This window comes from Molothrus aeneus, chromosome 2, assembly GCF_037042795.1.
Source record: "Molothrus aeneus isolate 106 chromosome 2, BPBGC_Maene_1.0, whole genome shotgun sequence".
Taxonomy (NCBI): Eukaryota; Metazoa; Chordata; class Aves; order Passeriformes; family Icteridae; genus Molothrus; species Molothrus aeneus.
Window position 1 is genome coordinate 105,191,911 of NC_089647.1, and position 22,465 is coordinate 105,214,375.

The following is a 22,465-nucleotide window of genomic DNA, read 5'->3' on the forward strand; positions in this document are numbered from 1 at the left end:
ACTGTTCCAAAAAGCATTTAGCTATGGATCCAAAATATAATAGAGGCCTCTTGGAAGATTTCTAGACTTTAAAGAGCCTCCAAGATTTTGTAATACTTCTGAGGGCTGTATTTAGTGATGCCTGTCAAAATGTTTACTCTACTGTCTTTACCAACATTGATTAAAATACAGCATTAAACAAAAGAATTGAATATGTCGTGGAATTTCACCATCAGGTGGTATCTGTTTCCATACATACAGGTATCCCTGGTAAGCAGCTTCTTACTTTGTTATATTGATGGGTAAATAGAACATTTTTGTCTCCTTTTATTAAGTTACAGTGCGGCTTTGCAGCCTGAAATTGGCAAGTAAGGTTCCTCATGCCAAAATGATTTTTAAGAGGAAGTGTGTCTTGTACTTCAGAACATTTTGGCATCTCAAGAAGATTGTGTAGATGAGCAATGAGGTGTGTGAAAATGTTGGAGGAAGAAAAATAACAACACTTCTATTTACCAAAAAGAACTCTTTGTGTTTATTCACAATAGTGAATAAACATCTAGTCAGCTTGAATTACAAAGTGCAATTTAATTATTTTTATCTCCAACAGACTATTCATTTAATATCAATAACAGCTTTAAGTGTGGCTTGTGCAGTTTTTTATCACAAGTAAATGCTGAGAGGACACATGTAAATGGTATCTCTTGTATTTATTTTTTATATGCTGGACATAATGCAAATGTACAACTTGCTGAGATCAAATATCTGTGTGGCTGAAGAAAGAAAATAAAGCAAACTATTTCATTTTTCAATAATGCACACTGCTTAGGTTGCTTATTTGTGGGATCTAAGTGTTTAAGGGAATTTTTATCATTTTGTACTAGGAGAGGTGCAACAATATTGTACATCTATTGAAAAGGTAATGAGATAATAGTGCTTGAAGTGTTATCTTAATTCTCAGCATTTTTTGGATATCTTATGTTTTCTTCTCCATTCATTCATGACTCAATTCTCAAACAATCCTGTGGCAGTAATGTACTGTCTTGGTTTGGCAAGACAGGTTTATGCTACTGAAGGCAGGGGCCTCTCTTTAAATGGAAAATGCAAACCCCCTCCCTCTGAATTATTATCATTTTGAAATTAAGGGGCTCTCAGGCAAAGATATGGGACTAGGAATAACAGCTCTTTATTAGGAAAAATAAAAACAAAAATAAAAATGCAGTAATACAAAACAACACTGTCAGAGTACGACCTGACACCCTTGGGGTCAGGGTGGTGGCAGCAGTCCAATTGAAATGGTGGCTGCAGCCCTCCTGCAGTGGTTCTGTTGAAGCAGTGATCAATCCTGTAGAAGGGTAGCGTTATCCTCTGAAGATCCAGTGGTGGTGTAGATGGGCCTGGTCTTCCTCTGGGAATTCAGTGGAGAAGGCTGCATGTGGTGTTCCAAATCTCAGATTATATCCAGGTAGGAGTGCTTGGCTCCTCCCCCTGGGCAGAGCATCTCCCAGTGGGATGATGTCATTTTATCAGTCATGATGCAGCAGTCAATGGCCTATTTATAGCAGATATCTCCAGGAGGGAGGATTGGTTGTGGAAGAGTTAAAGAATGTTGCCCCAACTGGTTTTAACAGGTGGCTCAATTAACAGAAGAAAACTGCCCCACCTCTAACAGGTGGCATTAGAATACACACCCCCAGCCACATCTTGCAACCTAAGACCTGTACACATATTTTTTCTCACATGGGAGTAAGCCATGAATATTTACTTCCTAATAGGTTTGCCTGTATCGGTGAAAAGCATGGTATAATGCTCAAAAATTGTTTTTATTTCCCTTTCAGGTTGCCTAAAAAAAATTTAAAGTATTATTGATTAACCTAAATATCATAATCAAATATTACATCTTTCACAGAAAAGTTGAACTTCCTACATTGCTGGGTTATTGATGACTCAGAAGTGGCAGTTGTTTTCTGTCATGTACAGATGAGAGCCCACTTCCCAGCAAACAGGGACTCTAAAAATAGCCTTTAAAAGGTGCCAGGAATCTTCAACCCAGTGCACTGATGCACCCATCCCCTTCAGATACGGCTGATAGGAATGAACCCTAAGGCTTATCAGTAAGGCAGAGAAGCATTTTTTTTATTTTTTTCTTTTTTCAGGAAAAGTTTAGTGAACTGAGAGTTTGCTCAGGAAGGTTCTTTTGCAGACATCCCAGAATAGCCTGAAATTAAAATAAAAATGTAAAAGAAATATTTCAGCTACAGAGGCATCATGTCTAAAGTGTGTATTTGAAACTGTGTACATTTATTTGAAACCATACCTTAATCAGGACGTCTCATGACTGACTTGTTCTGTTCATGTAAACAGGTGTTTCTGAGTGGTGATACTCAGGGTTGTGATCATCCCAGGAAGCGTTCAAAATGTGATTATGGGCTTAGACACATGGTTTAGTGGTGAATTCCAATGGTGCTGAGTTAATGGTTGTACTTGATGATCTTGGAGGTCTTTTCCAACCTTAGTGATCTGTGATTCTTTGATTCTGTATTGATCTCTCCTGATTTTGGTTTATTCTAGTCCTTCCATCTTCCTGTTTGAAGTCTGGGGAGAGAGAATTCTATCCAGAGGTGGATACTCTCAGGATGAAGTGAGTCTTTTGTTAGAGCCTTTTTTCATTATGCTACTTGAAGGTCACATTAGGTACAGATGAATATATGGAAAATACAGACTAGGAAAACAGGAGTCCCAACAAAAGTGGAAACAGTCAAATCCTGTTAACACAGCAGTAGATCACTCCTTGTAAGGCTTGCATGTGAACTATTATGCCCATTTAATAAACTGCAAGGAATCTTCAGCCTGAGGCTTTTCAGGTTGGATGCCAGGTTGAAGAATACAACCAGTGGTGATTATTCCTATAAACTGTTTCTCTGCTCATGTTGTTAATTTCATGATCTTCCAGCGCAGATCACAGTGTTTGCTAATATATTATGTATCAGCTACAACATTGGTATCTAAAAAGGTGTTAGGCTTGCAAAGGTTCAAGATCTTGCCCATGTTTGGCTTCAGCTGATACATATTGCAGCACATTGATGCTTCATGGATGTGAACACTTTTATAATGTGAAACACTTGTATAAATAATTTGATGCAGAATATTATTTTGTGAGAAATTTTAAACCCATTGGAAGAAATCTATTCTATAAATTAATCTATTTCCTTTATTGCAGAGGAGGCCAATGTGGTAGATTTGTGTGGTAGTACGATGAGGTACCAACTTGCTATTCCTCCCTGTTGGATGACAGAGTGTCTGGCTTTCTAATGACTGCTGTGGATAAACAAATGTAATGAAATAAAAGTGTATCTGCCTCATGAGTACCTTTGACTTGTTCTCCATAGAATTTTGATATGGTAGAACTCCTATGGACAGAATTGCTTTTGGCTTTAGATTAGGAAAAAGTCAGCATTCCCTACGTAGATATGCAGAAGGTCTCTTATTGGGTAGTGTTTCAGGTTTTTGTCATTTGGATATAGAATAGGACTTCATTTAATAAAGTTACAGAGATGTTTAGTAAAAAGGGCTATGTAAGTACTGTGATGAAGCAAATAATAAGAGAGAGCCTTTACCAACGGCTGTATTCATAGACGTTATTTCTTTCCCTAACTTTCCTTCTCAATCAATTTTCTACTTTCCTTCTGTGAGTTCCCAGCTTTCAAACTGGTTATCCTTTGATGTGTCATCCTGTAATTTTGACACACTTTCCTTATTGTCCTCAGCTTGACATCAAAGCTCTCTGCAACTCCTTCATTACAAAATAGTGATCTTGTGTATAGTGTAAAGGCATAAACTGATGTTATTTTTAATGGAAAAAACCCAAAACATTTAATTTTGTTTAACTAAGGAAATAAAAATTGAGAATAATACAGGGAAAATTTCTGGTTTTAGAAGTACAGATTCTTCCACTTAATTTCTCACAGCCGTTTTCTGGACAGGCTTCTTTTAGCAGCGTGAGCACCTGTTAACTGTTACCAAATTTTCCAGTTCGTTAAGAAAGTTCTTGTCCTACTAATATTTATGTGGATGGAATAATGAATCACCAGTGAGAGGGAAGAGCCCCATCCAATAACACTGTGAAAGGAGCTAATGGCCAGAGGTACATCTGTGGTGGAATTCAACTTCTGAAGACAATTTTCTTCATCAACAGATCCTAGATATTCTGGATCTGGCAGATTAATACAAAATGTTTGAAAATAGGTCTTCCCATTCTGCTATGTGTTCTACCAGAGTAGGTCCTCATTCCAGTAGTTTTCAGTGGCTCCTTGGTTTGCAAAAATTTTGCATTCTTGATATACTTTTGAAACTTCTGGGACTGCTGGCCTTCACTGTCAGCTGCACGGCTCTATTGATCCCATGATTGTCTTGTTCTGAGCTGTGCATTTGCACTCAGAGATTATTTCTGAGCCCACGCTATTACTCTCAAGATGAGAACTATTCCCTTTTACTCCAGAGGCATCCCCACAGTGCAGCAGTCAGAATAAAGCCAATGACCTTTCTGGGTATCCTGTCTCACACCTAAAAGTAATGCCAAATCAGCACTTATACAATGAATGTTAAACAAACAAATAAAGAGACATGTTTTAGCTCAATGACCTGGCAATGAGAAAAATTTCCACTCAGGGGTGTTTCACTAGTGCAAAATGGTGGGCAATTCATCCATAATGTGGAAATTTTGAATTTTGTGTTGTAGAGTTTGATCTGTGTAACTTTGTTGACTTTTTTAAAAATCAAAATCATCAATGCCTGCTGTGGGTTTGACTTTTATATAAATTGATGGAATGAAGAAATATTATTGTGGCTTTTCTATCCACCATTCCTTCCCTGCTGATCAGAAAGGCAAGATGACTTCTCTACATATATTATTCTCACTATTTTATGCAGAAATGCTGTGAACATTTCTCAGTCACTGCAATTCTGAAGCTAAGAAGGCATCCTAGGATTTCATCATTACCTAGGGAAGGAAAGGGTGATTCTTGTGCTTTTCCTATCTTACTCAATATGTGCAAATGGCTTATAAAATACATTGAGAGATTGGTGGTGAGAAAAGCATTACTTTCCATTTCATTTGGTTCTGGAAAAGCAGAGGAATGTAAGCCAAGTTTTTTTTCTACTGCCAAGAAAATTCAGTCTTATTAATAGTCCTTCTAAGTGTTTAGTGAATTCATCTTGGTGGCACTACTTATTAACTAAGGCCCAGCGCAGCATGAGCTGAAATAGAATAATTGGTAATTCATTGTAAACATGACTAGTTTTATGTCCGTTTTTCATTTCTTCTTGACTAGTGTTTAGTATTTATACTCCAAAGTAATTGGCTCCCTCCCCATCTTTCAGCTGTGGGGCTTGAGGAATTTCTTTTCCAGGGTGTGGTGTGTGTCCTGTATTTAAAATGTTCACTTTGAGGTTTGTGGAAAACTCATCTTTGTTTCAAGCAAAAAAAAAAGTTTCAAACTCAGGGCGCCAGACACAGAATCAGACTTTTCAATGCTTTCTCTGAGATGATAGCTTGCATGGTGAAAAGTGGTGGTAAAGGAATGTGTGTTTAATGTGAAAAGCATCTCATAACAACAGATAAAATAATTGAACACAGAACAGGAACATGCCAAAAATTAATATGATATTGTGGTGGATTAACCTTGACTGGAGGCCAGGTGCCCACTAAGCTGCTCTACCACTTCTCAAATAGATAGGGTGAGAAAATATGGCAAAAGGCTCATGAATAAGGATAAGGGACTGAAAGAGATCTCTCATCAGTAACTGTCATAGGTAAAACAGACTTGAAGTGAGAAAGTTAATGGAATTTACTGATAATTAGTGAGAGAATAGGATAATAAAAACCAGTCTAAAAAGCACCTTCCTCCCTCCTTCCCTTTTTACCAGACTCAACTTCACTCTTGATTCCTCCACCGCTTTTGCCCAGGCAGTGCATGTGCACAGGGAATGGGGGTTGTAGTCAGTTCATCACACATTGTCACTCTTTCCTTTTCAAACTGCCCACTCCAGTGTAGTATCCTTCCCATGTGACACAATCCTTCACAAACTGCCCCAACAGGAAAATTTTCCACAGGGTGAATTCCTCCTGGAAGAGAATGCTTTGGCCTGGATCCCCCATGGCATCACAAGCCATGTCAGCAAACCTGTTCCAGTGTGGGCTCCTCTCTACAGGGCCAAAGGTATCCCAGGAAAACTGCTCCAGTGTGGGCTCTGCACAGGGCCACAGCTTCCTGCAGGGCACATCTGCCTGCCCTGTCATGGGATCCCCCCTAGGCTGCATGTGGATAACTCCTCCACTGAGTACTTCTGTGGGCTGCAGGAGAACATCCTTCCTCACCATGGACTGCAGGGAATCTCTGCTCCTGGGTGCCTGTAGCACCTCTTGCCCTCCTTCTTCTCTGGTCTCTGCAGGACTACTTCTCTCACGTACCTTCACCTCTCACCTCTTTCTCAGCTACGTTTGTGTATCATTCTTTCCCTTTCTTCGTATGTTATCCCATGGGCACTCTCAGTGTAGCCCCTAAGCTCAGCCTTGGCCGCTGATGTATCAGTCCTGGGGCTCTGTGGAATGGCTCTCTTGGACATGGGGGAAGCTTCTGGCATCTTCTCACAGAATCCAGCCTTGTGGCTCTCCCACTACCAAAAACTTGCCAAGTGCACCCCATACATGTACAATGAAGGAATACCCTTTAGAGAAAACCCCCAGCTGAGGTTATGCATTCTCCCCTTTCCACCCTCTTGTGTGTCAGAAAAGCTTTCTATATGTGAAGCAAATTATTTCTAGAGGTCAAAATTTCTGTTTCCTGCATTTTTTTTTTCTGTTTGAAAGCTAAGAAAAGGTCAGAGAAGGAGGAAGAGCTTGCAAGGCTTATTGGCTGGGTTAAGTATGAACATGATCAGGCTGTTTGGGTTTTAAGACTTTTCTAGGGTAAGGATCAAAGAAAACCTGCTTTATTTAAATAATAGTACATACAATGTACTGTTGTAATGTCATTACTAGTGTTAAAACCTTCTTAATGCAGCCATAGGTTTGCCATAATTTAAACATTTAAATTAGGTTATCTTTATAAAACCAAGATGTTAAAGCATCCACTTTTCATATGCATAATATTTTCTCTTTTCTAAAGAAATTTATCAGAGCACAAGCTTTACAGAATTTTACTCAAAAAAGTACCATTTCCTACGTGGTAGTAGAGAATGTCTTTGTGAAATGAATGCATTCAAGTTGATTGTTTCTCTTCATTTTGCAGAACAGAAAAAGAACAGGCTTGCAGACGGTATCTAAGATATTAGCTCATCTACAAAGTATTTTTGAAGTAAGGAGAGCATAGGACACAAAAGTAACTGATGAAAAATATGTTCCTTTGCATCTGTCTGTTTTAAAGGAAACTCTTTACTAAAAAATTCTATTCCCAAAAGGGTACCCGGGTTTTACTGTATTATGGTTCAGCTGATGAAGTGCATCACTAATTGTATTTGGGTTTTCTGTTAATTTTCACTACTCTTTTCTCACAGAGGAGCCTAGTATATTTTTAAAACATTAAACAAAGTTTACAAGTAGCTTACCTTCATTCCTTTACACATTACAAGTCACCCTTTAAAAAAGGTAGAATGCAACTTTAGTAGGTATAAATTTACTGTCCTTATTGACTGCAATAAACATTTGCAATTTATATCACTAAATGTCTGAACAGTGAGCTTTCCTTCATTGTAAATATAGGAAATACACTGTAATAATAAAAGAGATAAACTGTAAATACAATCAACATTTCCCTTTACTTGTTCAGAAAGAAATATAATCATGAGTTTAAGAGTACATGGTATAACTTGCACTTGAAGAACTTAATGTCCAATGTGTTCTCATAGAAAGCTCAATGATTACAGTTTATTCACTGAAGTAATTGTGAACATGTAATTATTTCTTCCATTACTAATAATTACCTACCCATTTTACTTAGACATAAAAACCAAGACAAAAAAAATTAAATTAAGGCAGCCTGAAAAAGAGGAAAAATTTATGTTCTTTAGTTGTGAACTCTAAAATAAAATATACAGAGCCAATGGGCCAAAAAATTGCTTTTGCTAAGCAGTTACATAACCCTCATTTCTTATTTCGACTTTCTGTAGAACTCCAGTCAAATGGAAATCTGCATCTTTAGCTTTTTTTTTTTCCTTTTTTTTTTTTCTGGTATCCACTTTCTTGCCTAGTATCTCATTATGTTTTGCAAAATAATGTGTGCCTGCTTAGAGTGCTGGTTTTTGTATCAGAGCTTTTCTCTTGTGAATATTGATACCATTACCCATGCATCAAATTGCTGTGAAGATGGAACTTCTAAAGGTATCTAAATAAATGTAAGAACAAGTCCTACTGAAAACCTTTGTCTTTGAACAGAACTATTATCAGCTTGCAACAAATGCTATTGCAGGGAAATATTAAACAGTGCTATAAAAAAACACAGATTGGAGTGTAAGTTCTTTGGGAAAGGGACTCTTTCTTGGACTACAGAGTTGGGAAAGAAGTTACGATCCACAGCTTGTAGTTTATCTAGATGAGAATGTTATTAACTCCTCTTACCTAGGACCCATTTTTCCCTCCTGAATAGTGTTTGTTGTGAGACTTGGTGCTGTAGATTGGGTGTCTAGCTACTCTCATAAATAATAGGTAATTGAACACTCAAAAAAACCATAAGGCATATTCATGCCACAATCCCTTCTCTTTATTTTGAGTTAAAGGGTTGAGGAAGAGAGAAGTCTTCAGTACACTGAAATGTTTAACCTCTAACTCTCACTGCTTTCTGAGAAAGTTGTCTTCCAAATCCTTGTCATAAGAGAGCTGGCAAACTCTTTGGGTATATTTACTGGATCATGCCACAGAACTGATTACTTTAGTAGAATCAGTAGTGGAGCAGAGATCCCTTCTAACCCTCCAACCCCCTCACCTCCTCCCATGGCAATGGGGTCTTGAACACTGTTATTTGTTTTTCATACATTAAAACATTAAAAAAAAACCCCAAAAAACCCCACCAGCATCCTCTCTAAAGCTTTCTTCCCAGGAACACCTGAACTGAAAGCAAAGTGTATTAGTCTGATTTTTGGATAACCTGGTTCCAAGAAGTAACTGCATAGAGTTTATCTATGCAATGACGGTTTACAGTGAAGTGTTTATCCTGAAAAATTGAACGAATCATAGACTTTTTTTTTTCCTCTGAAATATAGTGAAACCTATTAAGTACAGGACAGATTCTGTAAGTGTGATAGCAGTATATCTCTTGAGAGTAAATTAAAAACAATTATGGAAACCTTTTCAAAAGGTTCACATCAACTTTTCAGCATTGTTGCTAACTTAATGAGTATTTTTCAGTATAACTCATGCTAAACATCATGGGAGGAATCAATTGTGACAAGCAGGAGGACTAGTTATTGAGATGTCATCAGACTGCTCATAATCACATATTTTCCCTGTGGATTTGTGCTTCAGTTCACACTCTTAAAGTCCATTCCCATTTTAATGTAATTAAACCTTTGCTGTGTCTGTTTGATAGGCTGTATTTGATTACACCAACTATGTGTATTTTAAAATAAACCTAGTGTGATTAACCCAAACCATATCCACATCTGTTTCTAGCAGCCATTCTTCTCATTCTTCAAAATAAATATCCTTAAGACAGCCTAGGTACTTTTCCTATGACCCAAATTTCTCTTATTTTTTCTTTCCTAACCTGTTAAAATCCCACAGCTTCACCAGTAATTTGAGTAGTGCCAACCAACCTGGTGGTTAGCTCATGCCTCCCTCTTTTACTGGACTTCCTCTCCAAAGTTAAGGAGGAAACCCTAAATGGAACTACAGTTTTCTTCCTCCAACATACTCTTAGCTTGAGTATGTTTAGTTTTTTAAATTCTTTCTGTTTTGACATCACTGAGGTGTTAAAAAGGCATTTTATAAAAAACACCTGATCAGAAACAGAACGCCTTCAGTGGCAGTTAAATTATAGAAGGAAAAATAGTAATAGTCCATTTTGAGGCATCTCACCTCACTAGAGACAGTATTTCTGTGGTTCATTTATCACTAGAAGGTGATAGCTCTCTATCAAATGTTAACTTCCATTGGAAGAAAAGCAGAGAGCAAAGAGAAAATGTGCTCAGATTCCAATTTTTTAACTTTTCCTTCAATTTTTTTACGGATCACTATAAGGTCTCAGTTATGAAGCCAAATCATGCACTCTCTCTGATAAATGCATCAAGGCTTGACACGTCTTCTGGTCAGGTTTCATTTGTGTGTGATGAAATTTCTGCACTTATTCAGACAAACTGAAAACATCACTGTTTTGGGATTTTTAAACATAAGGCTTTTATACTGAAACTGTGTGTATGCAAGTTTAAGTGAGACTTTTGTCACCTGTGAAAGATATCTTGGCTTATAAAAATTGAATGTGTCATAGAAATTAATTTTTATCAGATGAGAAACAAAATACAAGGATAACAAAAAATAAAATCTAGATAGATTTGTTGAAATTATCCTGTATTCAAATAATTGTCACTTTATCAATTATAAGTTCTCCCTTCTGTAATAAGTTCATTAGTAAGTCCTTCATTCCTAAAGAAAACTAGGCAAACATCTTTTTATTCAATACCTCCATCTGTCTTTAACACTAGAATTCTTTTCAAAAAAAGAGAATGATATCTAAATTTAAGGGGTTTTGACTTAATTTTCCTTGAGGGAGAATTATGTATGGTATTTGATAGGTTTCTTTGCAGAAATGACAAGAGACAATGATCCAAATGAACAGTTTATACAATATATTCTGGCTTCTTTGTTCCTTGTTTGTTGTGAAACAACAGAAATTATGCTACTTAGAGTTCTACTGAAAATCTGAAATGCCTGTACATGTCAATTAGATTGTCTTCCCATAAAATTATATTGTGACCCAACAGCATTTATCTTCATCAAAGGTAATATATTTTGTATTCTGTATGTACTTTTCATAATGACATACAGAGTACTAATAAATCTAAAACAGGAGTACCATAAATTTATTTACAATTTTTTATTGCCTAATGTCTTGCCTATTACTGCTATTAATGTAGTCTGTTTTCAATATTTTTGGCTAAGCCAGTAGTATTTTAATTTGCTATTATTTTTCATTTTACAGAAACTCTGGCCAAGTCATTTTTCCTTGCACATCTTAGCAGTTTGGCATTAGATCTTACATACCATGAAGGAGAATGTTTCTCTATGTCCAGGTGACGGCTTATGGAAAATATAGGCCACAAACAAACAAACAAAACCAAAATAAAATAAACAAACAAACAAAACCCCCAAAACAAACCAAACAAAAAATCCCACAAACTATTTTAATAAGATTCACCTCTAAAAATAGGTAATCAACTCAAAGTTGAGACTCAAAGTCTTGAGCTCTTGCAATAAGCACACCATGACTTTTAAAAACATGTTCCTGAGGGGTGACAGTACTGCTCTGTGATCTCTGGGACATGGAATATGTCAGTACTCAGAACATCTTATTTTATCATTTGTCATGCCTTGGCAGAGAATAGAGTGCTGGGTTTGGGAATTCTGATGCTTTTGCCACTAACAGGAAGCCTAAAATCATCAGCATGTCTAAGACAACAAAAACTGTTTAGTCTGGTCACTCAGGTCTAGATTTCATCCTTTCAGCAGCTAATGGATTTCTTACAAAACTATTGGCTGGCAATGCACAGCTAAGACACTAGAATAGTGGACATTTAATGTTAAAATTATGAAACTCAAATTTTAGACATCTAAGTTCATTGGCTATTAAGAACTTCAGGCACACAAGCAGTATTAAATCTGAATTCTGTAATTACACATGGTGTTCCTAAGTACTAATAGATCCTCCTGAGACACAGTCAAGTTGCTTGGTTAGCAAAATCTTTAGTTAACCCAGCTTATTTCCATGAATTCCAAGGGGAAAAAAATCCTCAAAGATGCAGATGTTCAGTCAATCAAAAATGTTCGCAGAAAATTGGAGTAAAAGAAGTGTTCCTGGAAGCTGTTGGATAAGGCTCTGCTTCCATCTTATTGTAGTAGATTTCCTGCTCAGTGGAGACATTCTCATCTTTGGAAACCTTCCAGGAAAGCAGGTTAACAACCTCACCATTGTAAAAATTCTCTTCCACTCACATTCTGAATGTGAGAATTTTTTGATTGTTGCTGTATTCCTTCCCCTACCCCCAAGAGCTGATCTCAATGAATGTTTGGGTCTCTGAGATACATTAGGGTTTGTCTGCTGGGCTGGTTCTTGCATGGACATGCAGAACTGATCTGTCCTTTTGTGAAATTAGTGCCACTTCCTGTCAGTCTTAATTCATGCTTTATGTTTATATATTTTTGTGTCCTAATGATTTACCGTGGTAAAGAGACAACTTCTCCTTCTAAATGCTGTCACTCAGGTTATACTGTTAGACTCTTCAGAGAGACTAATTAACCTGAGCAATCTGGCATGAAATTCTGGTTTACTCTGTTTTTAAAAACCTTTAATCAGTGAATCACCAAAACAGCTGTTAGAGGGCAGTTTTATCCTCATTTATTTTGCAAACTGATTCCTCCTTCACTTACTGCATGATGGTGAACGAGTTAGCTAAAACAAGTATGACACTGACATTTAAATAATTCTGAAGAACTGATAATTATGTATTAAAAAAACCCCACAAAACAAGCCAACAAACAAAACCTTCTATTCTGCTGGCATTTAATCACTCTTCACTTTTTTTTTTTAAATGACAAAGTTTAAAAGGTATGTTGAAATACTGGAATAAATTTCAAGACTGGAAAGTTCCCAAAAATTTATGTCAGAGATCTGTCAGCACTTTTCTATGATATTAAAAGAATCCTATAAAACAAGAGGTATAGTTATCCTTACTCCTTCATTTTCAATAACTTTTTTTCTTAAACAAATTTTATTTTTAGTTTTCTATCTGATTGTTTTGTTGTGCTTTAAACAACATAAACAAAAAGGGTTTTTTGTGTCAAACGAGTACTTTTTCCATTATAGTGGATATGATTGTTGTGAGAAGGAATCCTTGGTGTTGTTCATTACATCCTCAGAGGAAAAGGTGTCCTGCATTTTATTATTTCAAAACTGACCAACTGATCATTCTATATGTAGTTGGAGATTTGTTAGGCAGAAGCTGAACAGTCAGGGATGTATTTTTGAGTGTTGGAGTTTATTTACTTATTACAGGATATTGTTACAGAATTTAATCAGTTAAACCTTCCTGGTGATGGTGAATTTTGGGATGATCTATGCAGCCTCTATGGAGTCTTTTTTAATGAATAATCAGGCAATTATTTGCTAAGCTTGTCTACATGTCTACAATACAAATGTTTAATAAATTTTGTGGTGGCGCCTAATTTCAATAGTAAACCAGTGTAGATTAGAAGAAAGTTTTTTGGAAATAGGTATGACAGCCACATTAGTACAAAAAAAATTTCAACTGCTATTATTGCAGTGAATAGAAAATGAAATTATGCAAATGAATGCTTAAAGTCATCATTCTTTCTAATACCCACTGACATTAATGCAAATATCCATGATGTAGGAGGAAAAATCATGAATACTGGAAGTTCCAAGATGGCTGGAAGTGGGAGCTAGAAAACTGGATTAGCTGTCAGGCAAACATTTTTATAGAGTGATTGTTTAACCTTTGGAAGAATGATTGTGGTGGGTTCTTTTTTCTAACAAAGATTGCTGTGTGGGTTTCAGGCAGCCAAGGTCAACCCACCACAAGGAGTTTGTTCCTCCTGAAAATATTTTCCAGTTTGAATAAAAATAATTTTAAAACTGTCTTCTAACTACTCTTACATATGTGTTGTGATATTAATGGACCTTTTTTGTTTTGGGATTTTTGAACTGTTGATGAAGACAGCACAAAAGTACACTGACAGATTTCAGTTCTTCTTAAAGCTAAAGAAAGTACTGCACACTATTACAAAATTACATTTATGCATACCTTCCCATTGAATATTTTTAGCATTATGTTAGTTTTTTAAAGATAAAATGAATATGACATTGTTTTGTCTACTCTGCCTGAGAAGTATAGAAGAGTTTCAGCTGATCTGACAAAACAGTTATTCTATTTGTGAATTTTCAGTGTGAATATTTCTAGTTGTCAAAGAACATTTCTTATTTCTCAATTCAGTCTTTTAATCTTTTTTAAAAGTATACTTATATTTAAGATACATAATAAATGCTACCCTGATAGTCTCAGTACTTTTTCAAAGCTCTGCGATTATCTTATGGACCTTTGGAAATTAAAGTTTTGATTAGAAATATTAGACTTAAAATAAATCTCCCTTTTGCTATTTATTCTATTGGATTTTTTATCTGGATTCATTTGATCTGTCTCTCCTTTTTTCATCTTAATCCCTACATTCCTCTGTATTTCGAAATGCAAGAGACTAAATGCATTGTTAGACTTCGGCTAAGAATTTATCCTCTTCCCTGTCACTCCCTACTTTCTCCCTATCTCAGACAGATTAAAGGTCTGTCTTCTTTTTTTCCTTTTCTTTTCAAAGCATTTGACTTCAGGAATTCAGGGTCTGATAAATGGTTCAAGTTTTTGGTATTTTTGGTATTTTAGCTTTGCTATAGTTTTGCAAAGAACATTGGCAAAAAAGTTTCAGGGCTAAATATAGGGCATGCAATCAATTTCTGTAAAAACAAATAGATATTTTGAGGGGAAAAAAAAAACCTGTAACTGGCTCAAATCAAGCCCTAAATTTGGGTAACATCTGCAAGCCTGAAACACAGCCTTTCTTCTCTCCCACTCTTATTTATGATCATTTGCTTGGTGATTGGGCCAATGGATATGTAATCACAAATTGTGTACCTTTTCTCTGAGTAGATAATTTAAGTGTCTGAGGAAGAGGACCTTATCTATATCATATATAAACAGCCATGTGTCTATTAAACCAAAAGAATTTTACAAAGTGCTAATCCCAAAGGTGTCTTTTATGCCTGAAGGCAACTGTTAGTGGTTTTTATTTGATGGTTGTAAATAGAAGTTTATCCATTCAGTGTTCCTGATTATTTCTTTGTCTTTGGGCAAGGACAAAGAAAAATAATTCACTCTTATAATTCCTTTATGATAGGAAATATGAATTAATTTAAAAATTGAAGTATATTCAAATTTTTCATGGGTTACAATTACATGGGCATACAGTTAAAATATATCTCTAAGATCTTTGTATGAGTGTATAAACTTTCTGTTGGATATATTTTGCACATTGAATCCTGCAGTTGTTCTGAACAGTAAAAAAGCCCTTTTAATATAAGATTATAACAGCATACCAGCAGTGTATGTTAATTGGGAGTCTTTCAATCTCAATCACCTTTTATCATGCACTTGACAGTCTATTTTTTTTCTGTATGGGCACTGTTATACTAAAGATTCACAATTTTCCTTTAGTCCCCTGACATTTTGAGTTTATTGATTGGATTTGAACATTGATTGGATTGAACATTCCTAAGGATGCCATGGCACTTCCTCAGATATCTAAGAAAATATATGCATTTATCACTGTATGTTCCCACATAAACCCTAAAATTTAAATGGAGAAAAACAATAAGTGATATCTTTGGTACACAGCACTGAATATAACCTCAGTTTATTTTTTATTGTGAAGTGGCAATATGGCTTATGAAGCACAGCTTGAGCATGGGAGAGAAGTGTGACTGTCTTTGTCTGAAGTGCCAGCAGCCTGCTGCATCTCTCAGGAAAAACCACCAGACTGGTGGTATTGTCTGTTACTATTTGTAGGATTAACACCCCATGTTAAATCCAGCTGTTGCTCAAGCCATTGTGTTCTTGGAAACAAAATGAGTGGTTCCTGTGCCCAGCTAGGGCAAATGAGTGTCAACTTGGCATTTAAAAAGTCCCTCTTGAATTATTCAGAAATATTCTCTCTCTATGTGCATCAGAAGTCCCTTCCAATGTAATTATAAGAGTAGAATAGCAAGAATAGCTGTAGCTGATACATTATGTTACATTATGTAGATGATATGTTGCTTACTGTGATTTAATTCTTTATGTTAAAAGTACTCCTGCTTTTCATTTGCTTGTCCAGGACATTTTCTGGCTTTTCCTGCCTAGGAGCATAGTGTGTGCAGTGAGACATAAGGAGGATTCTAGTGAAAACACTTTTCATTCTTTCCATTTTGCATCAGTCCGGAGGACTGATCTCATCTGGATGGCAAAGAGTCGTGGCATCATCAGCACTGCTGATTTTTGAGTGCCAGAGGCAGTCTGAGTGACTCAGAGCTGAGACAGTAGGGCTTTGAGAGCTGCCTCTGGGGCAGAGCCACATGGAGTCTCACAATCACTGTGCTATCAAACACAACAATAAAGCTTCACAATGCCTGTGTGTGAAAATACCAATCTCTGAGGGTGTTGCTTTCTCATACTGATAAGAGCTGTGAATGGTGCAAAAGTTCAAACTCACATGATTGGATTTATTTTCCTCATGACTGAAATCATAATAACAGATTTCAAATCTCTTATTTAATTCCCAAACCTGGCTGTTTCAATGATTTCTTCCAGATCTCCCTGTCTTCATCACAGTTGCCTCCAGCAACAGAGGCGCACCTGCCAACATGAGTCAGAAAAAGTTAGCAGCCCAATGCTAATAAGAAGCACTCAATTAATCACCATCTTGCTGACAAGTTTGTGTGTGATGTATGTGTGTGGGCTGCTAGCAGATTAGTACCTTGACTAAGTATATACATAACACACAAGCCTGGGATTTCATTAATATCTCTAAAATTTCTGTTACAGTAAGGAGTCTCTTCAGTGCAGCTTATTATACCAGACACAGATGTCCTAAACAAAAAACAAGCTAATGAACAAAAAATGCTCTGTTCATCCTTGTATTCTCTTGGTGTCAAGAGATTCTATGTTTTTTACAAACTCTTTTTTGTTTGCTTTTGAAAGCCTTTTTGCAGAACAATTGTTAGTCCTCTAAACAGATAATTCAAAATTTCATGTGGTGTTTAGGCTTTTTTGTTAATTGAAATGTTTAATTCTATGTGTTCTGCAAAGAATTTGGGGTAAGGAATACCTTTTCTTTTTTTTCCTCCAAGAGGTTATAATTCACTTAAAATTGAAAATCTAGAAGCTTCTCTTCCATGTTTTTCCTGAGTGACCTGAAAATGTCCTTAGGTCCTGCACTTTTATTTCTTTTTATTCAGCCTTTCCTTTCTTCTTTGCCAATAGGTTTTTTGGCTTTATCTCTTCTCTAATGACAGACATTTTTTATTTCTCTGGCTATTATCCTTTCCTGAAATTAAACTCTTACTCATTTTGTAGAAGGGAAAATACCAAAAAGAAAATTCCAGAGACATAGGACAGGGCTGAATAGCTGTTGAGATTCACTGAGTGCAGAATTCTACCCTAGTATATCACCAACAGGCCAAATGAATGGGCTTAATCTGGAAAATGAAATATGAAATTTCCAAAAGTGGAATACCACAGTGCTGCATTCTGCTGTGTAGCAAAGCACCCCAACATGAAGAAGAGGGTCATTATTGCTCATGCAAGATCCTCTATGACAAAATTGTGTTTTTCTGGTGGTCCTGAATATTGGTTTAATTATCATGATTTGGGTTACTTTGGTTTCTTAAAATTCCTGTATTTAATATGTGATTTTAATTTTTTTAATGAAATCCCAGGGTTCACCTTATAATGTAGCTGAGGAAAACAATGAGGCAGATTCAGCTGCTTTTTAAATTTTATTTTGGCATTTGATTTCAAGAATACAACAAAAAATTCACTTCGTTTTTGGACTACAAAGCTACATAATGGAACCATTCTTATACCTGTATCCAAGCATGTACAGTTGCTGATAAAAACCCTAGAAGTATATCAGAGGACAATATTATTAGTATTTCCCTACAGTAATTAAATTTTATTCTAAATATATTTTGAATAAGAGGAAATAATGAGAGAGAAAAACCTGATATTCAAACAGACATGAAAGGAAAGGCTTTCATGGGAGCAAATAAAATGCTTAAATTGTTATTGGATTATACAAATTTGCTTTGATTTAAAAGTTTTCTGATGGGGTAATATATATTGGGGGAATAATATTGTAGTGCTCTCCAGTGTATGAACTTCATTGTGCTAATGTGTATTTATATATATATATAAAAAGAAACAATCTTATGTGCAGCTATGCTAGTAGAAATTATCTGCAGGAAAAGATTCTATTTCAGGTTTATGTTGGGGAAAAAAGGTATTGGGAGGACTACATTATGAAGAGAATGGGATGTACAGTAGTCCCTTGATGTGGGGAAATGATTCCTGTAGTCAGCTACACCTGTACAGAAGAACTGATGCCTTGACTTGTGATACAAGAATCAGAGCTCCAGGGATCCATCACTGCTGCTGATATCCCACCTGAAGTGATTTCTGTTTGGGCAGATATGGGTTGAGGTACACTGGCAAAAGAACATCAGATGTGAGCTCTATTTTAGGGAGCAGGCCTATCAAACACCAATAATTTCTTATCCTGTACTGAATCATAGCAAGAGAATCTTTCATTGCAGCCACCTTTGTGTTTTGTGCAGGTTAGATGATATGTCTGACATTGTGGTATATGAATTCACAATGTTAGGAAGAAAGAATTGGCTTAAGAACATGTTTAGAATTACTTTTATATTTCTCCAAGATATTGATAGATGTTCTTCTCCTCTTCTAAGTTGTCTGTCTGTTATCAGCCAGGGAAGCACACAAACAAAATCTCACTTTTCAGTGATCAGTAAACTTCAGTTGCCACTTGTCATTCTGCTTCCATTAATTTTTTTTCATGGACAGTCAACAGAAGCCTTTCCAGGAATGTCAGTGAGGATGTTCTATGGCAGTCTCCTGCAATGGCAGCAACAGTTCAGCACAATGTTTGGTGGGTTGCCTCTGCAGAAGATGCTTCCAAAGCAGCGTTGTTACTTATGATAAGCACGTTTTATTCCAAATAGTGTAGGACAACAAAAAATATCTCCTTGAACATTTGTGAAGATGAAATTTGCTTTCAGATTTTTGCTAGTGCTTAATTTTTTATAAAAGTTAGTCATTCCAATTAGTGTTCAAGATAAAAAGGGCAGATAAATTCAGAACTTTCGTGTACTTGTATGTCAAATTCATGTCATAATGTTATTCCATAACAGTTTAAAGAAAAAAAAAAAAAACCCTAAAAAAACTAAAAAAAAAAAAAAAGTTTTCCTCACTGGAAAGATTAAAATAAAATAAAATAAAATAAAATAAATTTTGGTTTTTTAATAAGATAAATGGCCTTTTAAAAAAGAATGTGATACACTTTCATTTCTCCATACCTCTTCCATTTCAATCACATTTAGCACCAGCACATATTCTTTCTGAATCTATGAAAATCAGACTATCAGGCTTTTTGTTTATGTGTTGTTATTCCATATTTTCAGTAAATCTAGCATTTCTGCCATCTCATTTCTCTATTATGGTCCCATCCTTCCTCAAATAATCACTTTACTGTGAAAAAATTCTTCTTCATAGAAATACTGGTTACTCTTTGGCCTGTGTTTTCAGCATACTCAATGTCCATTGTCCAATACAGAAATTGCTACTGCATTTTATATCTGTTCTGACGAAAAATAGATACAAATTTATAAGAAAGCATTTTGCTATTAGATTTGCCTTCTAATGTTTAGGAGTTTATTTTTTATAATAATAAATTTTCTGGACTATTAGTTTGCAATTTAATTGTAAATCCTTCTTAAGGTAAGTAGGTCTCCAAAACCATGGTAAAACACAAGAATCCATGTAACTAAAGGCATTGCATTCTGAAGAAGGAAATCTGGTAATACAATTAATTCTATTCAGGGAATGGCTAGATACCTATTACACTGTATATAGAATCATAGAATATTTTGCATTTGAAGGGACCTTAAAGATCATCCTGGTTCCACCCCCTGCCATGGGCATGGCAACCTTCCCTAGGCCAGCTCTCTCAAAACCCCATCCAACCTGGCCTTGGACACTTCAGGGGATGGAGCATCCAGAACTCCCGGGAAAACTTTAAAATTGCAAAATTTTGTCTTCTTTTTTTAAGTAAATATTTGTACCTTGTCATAAGCAACTCTGAAATTCATAAGCTATCATGAGAGACTAAAGCAATACTGAGAAAAAAATTCCATATGTGTTATATACAATATATGACATACATTTTTGTGTAAATTAATTTTTGTGTAAATTAATATGTGTTATGTATGTGTTTGTGGTTTTACATTTATGTAAATATCTCATGTAATGTCCTATGAAAGAGGATCCCATTGGTAAATGAAACATCAAAAAAATGAAAAAAGAAAAGATCAGGTTTCTTGACCAAATCATTTTTCTTTCCCATTAGATTTTTGTGTAAGCTGCATAAGGTTTATCACTTTCTGCTCTGTTCTTGATGCTGTCAGCCCAGCTTCTCCATGGACATCAGCTGTCTTAATACTGATGTGTAGGCTGCTGTGGTTGTCTGCCATCATGAAAGAATTTATTTGCTTGTCTTCATGATTCCCTTGACTGTATTTTCTGTAAAGTGCGGTATAGCTCTGTTTAATACTCATGGTGCTGCTCCATAGTCAAGAATTCTTAAAGTTACTGTTTGAGTGTATAAATTATGTCAACAAAAGAGCAAAAGTAATCAGGGACTTGAGTAATTGCATTCTGAAAGACACATTTAATATGAAGTATTTTAACTCTAAATCACATTTATTAGTCTACTATTTATTGCTTATAAAATATGGTAAGAGTGATCTTTTTTTCCTTCTATCTTTTAGAAGGAATCCCCTTTTAATGGGCTGTGTTAATCTTCACATATAGTATACAAAGACACAGGAGTAGTGGTTTGCTCTGACTTCAAAGGGTCTCCAAAAAACTTTACCAAATAAAATAGGTTTTATGGTGGAGATGCAGCTGTGCCTGATATCTCTTATTATTATTTAGTTTCAGTAACTGATTTAGAATGCTTTATTGACCAACTTCTGTAGGCAAGTTTTGCTTTTCCCAATACTTCATATAGGAATGCGCACATTTTGAACAAATACTTAACAATGCTTGGAAGCTGAAGGCTAAAGAAAGAAAATCACAGTCTAAAAGAAAATAAAGACATAGTCCATTAAAAAGATAAGTGATTATAAGTTTCTCCTGAAGTGGCAGGGTTTCAGATGGAACTCCACCTTGATCTTGCTTTATACACACCTGAAACTCAGCCTCTGACATCCTGCTCTGAGTTTTTCTTTTCCCCACAGGCCCAGGAGTGTTTTGCTGACCTGAGTGTTTATGTTATTAGTATGTAGTAGGATACACACAAACTGAAGTTTGAAAGACCTTAAGTCCAGCGTTATGCCACTGTTAATCCACAGTTGGTACAAATCAAGGCAGCCTGGAGCACACAGCTGGGACCTGGCTGTGCAGAGCCAGGCAGGCACTCCTCTGGCTGTGCTCTGAGCAAGACATGCCTTCAGAAGATAAAGTTCCTTCCATTTTCCTGCCTACTTTTTCTATTGAATTTACCTTTTTACCTTGTAGGCTTCCTTTCAAAAAAATGCATCCCACAGTTTCTTCCTAGCTCCTGTGGAAGCAATTCTGTGAAAGAAAATACCTCAAAAGAAAGCAGAATTTTTCCAATCGTACATGCCTAAGGCTGTTAAGTAAATCTATTATATAACTAGAAGTACAAAGTCCTCTAATTCTTTTAGGGGTGCCTTTGAAAACTACCTCTGGCATTTACTTTCTGTCATTTAACTGCAACTCTCCTGGACCAGAGGAAATCCTTTAATAACCTGCGAGCGCTAAAGGCCTCTCTCTCTGTATGGAGCGCTAACTGGTGAATCAAAGAGATTACTTATCTTGCTTGAACTGAAATTGTGTGTCAGGGCATAGTTATTAAGAAAAAGAATATAAAATTATTTTCTTTCTGATTTTAAGTATTCTATAAATCCAGTTGGTCTTTTCAGATGGTCTCCTGTGACCTTCAGGTGAAGGAAGAGATGAGAATGTTGATTCTATGATCAGAAGGCTTGATTTATTATTTTATGATATATATATTACATTATAACTATGCTAAAAAGAAATGGAAAGGAAAGGTTTTCTCAGAAGCTAGCTAAGCTAAGAATAGAAAAGAAAATAATGATAACAAAGGCGGCTCTCTCAGACTCTGTGCGAGATAGCTCGGTCCTTGATTGGCCATTAATTATAAACATCCCAGATGGGCCAATCACAGGTGGACCTGTTGCATTCCACAGCAGCAGATAACCATTGTTTACATTCTGTCTCTGAGGCCTCTCAGCTTCTCAGAAGGAAAAATCCTAAAGGATTTTTAGTGAAAAGATGTCTGTGACAGTCCCTGAAGAAAACAGGGGCAGATGGAAAACTTAAGATTCAGGGCTCTACTTTA

At 36.0% G+C, this 22,465-nt stretch overlaps 1 protein-coding gene across 3 annotated transcripts in view; it reads left to right on the top strand.

Moving 5' to 3' along the window:
- The window catches only part of IL1RAPL1 (interleukin 1 receptor accessory protein like 1), a 679,795-nt gene that overhangs the window by 137,292 nt on the left and 520,038 nt on the right, over nucleotides 1-22,465 (top strand). The window contains exon 1 of one of the 3 annotated variants that reach the window (XM_066545454.1): nucleotides 2,569-2,617. The exons of the other annotated variants lie outside the window; for them this stretch is intronic. The gene's annotated coding sequence lies outside the window, so the exon portion shown is untranslated. Of the gene's footprint in view, nucleotides 1-2,568; nucleotides 2,618-22,465 lie in introns of those variants that run through there. 3 annotated transcript variants of the gene reach the window in all.